Source organism: Dermacentor albipictus, chromosome 5, assembly GCF_038994185.2.
Source record: "Dermacentor albipictus isolate Rhodes 1998 colony chromosome 5, USDA_Dalb.pri_finalv2, whole genome shotgun sequence".
Taxonomy (NCBI): Eukaryota; Metazoa; Arthropoda; class Arachnida; order Ixodida; family Ixodidae; genus Dermacentor; species Dermacentor albipictus.
The window spans coordinates 25,124,057-25,126,015 of record NC_091825.1 but is presented as its reverse complement, the minus strand read 5'-3'; positions in this window follow the sequence as shown (position 1 = coordinate 25,126,015).

The window sequence follows — 1,959 nt, the reverse complement described above, 5'->3', positions numbered from 1 at the left end:
CCGAATCCATGAGAAAACTTGCCTTCACACCCCAGGAGATGCCGATAACTACCGCCATCCAAAAGGAGTGAAAAAAATTGGCAACCATCCCACTCTGTGAAGACAGAATGTCAGCGAGAGGTGACGACAGTCAAAGCTCTCAAACGAAAAGTGCTTCCCTTCCGCCGCGGGTCGGCCCGGAGATGGTGCAATGCCGGTCCCCATATACGTGGGCCGATCCCGACGATATGCCGGGCCCACCCGCAGCGGAGGTGAAGCAGGCGTTGAGTGTTCCGCACACGTGGGTCCATTCCGAAGGTATTGCAATGCCGGGCCGACCCGCGGCCGAGGTGAATCAGGCGTTAAGCACTCCCCATACGTGGGCCCGTCCCGAAGACTTAGGAGGCGCGTTTCAGGTTCTCGAGCCCACAGGGGTAAGTGCCGTTGAGCTTGGACCACCTCTGCACTATAACAAGGATCGGCCCACATGGTGATTTTTTCTGTTGACGGACGTCGAAAAACTACAGAAGGTTAGTCATATACAGCTTTCGCTGTAAGAGGCAGCACATTTTAACCGCCGAATAGATTGATTTGTCGGCGCTTTAAGAATGTGTGTGAGGAGTGGTGGCGTGGGTGGTGAGGGGGGGGGGGGGGGCGGCGGGCCCCCGGCCACTCCATGGGTACGTGCCAGCCCCCAGCGCATTTTTGCCGTCGGCGTCTCCGGGACGTTTCATATAAAGTCCAAGGGACATAACGCTGTCGCCGCGCGCCGTATGCTGTATGTGCGAGTGCAAGCACGCGAGGGAGCCGACGATCGCGCCTCAACCTGTCGCGCGCGGGGCAGGAAAGCGGAGAGCAAACGCGCCATCTTTCATCGCGCGAAAGGCCGTGGGGGTATAGGAGGGAGGGAGGGAAGGGGGATGTTGGGCTACAGCAGCAAGTGAGTATTTCGCGACCGGGCGCAAGGGGAACGACGATCGCAGCTGAATCTCGCGCGCCAAATGAAGGAAGGTGGGGAGGCAACGCGGGAGGGAGTGGGGGGGTGGCTTATAGTCCGCCAGCAATGCCTAGTTTGCGCGCCGGCGCGCTGTCGCGCGCGTCGCATCTTGAAAGCGATCTGAGAAAGCGTGCTGTGATCTCGCCGCTCAGTTTGCGTTGAAGCGATATTGCCACGTGGTGGTACCGTTGAAGAACACAGTAGCAATACTGTGAAAGACAAAACTAACTATTATTGGGCGAACCTGTGCCCACAAAAACAGGCTACACTTAAGCACAACGATAGCGGCGAACACGGTCGGCGATAGTCGAAAATCTGATCAACGGGTCAAGCGCGTCGGCTTTTATACGTCAGTCGTCGAATGTTCCAGAGTAATCGCTGGGACCCGCGTGTCTTCCACAAAGTTCTACACCATTCGCGTCACGCCATGTAATCAGATAACACAAGGTTTGGCGACAACAGACAGCGGACAAAAGCATCGATAGCATTCCAGAAACTTCCAATACATGCAGGCGCGTCCCGTGCTGTGCGATAACATTTGTTAGGAGGTGAAACGTGTCGCCCCAGAAGGACAAACAAGTAAACGTGTCAATACCCCCCTCTTAGAAAGCATCGACCCTGTCAACACACAGCACGAAAGTCGCTTCGCTCGCTGCTGCTGCCGCGCTTCCTCACGCCAGCGTTTTGTGACAGCGAGTGTCCGTGGTTATCGAGTATGATTTGTTCCTGTTTGCATGTGCGCGCTGGCACCGTGCTTGTTAATTCAATTAGTAAGCGAAGGTATCCAATTTTATACAGCCGATAAAACTACTATCCTTTCTTCGTATATCTGTCTATTAATTTGCTATCTCAATCGATGCTTCACCTTTCGGGTGAAAGTGCGACTTTATTGTCAATAAACGTTTTACCATCATCCTCGTCTTCCTCCCCAGCTGACTGATTCAGTCTCAAATCAGGCAGACAAGCAATCGTTCCTGAATGCA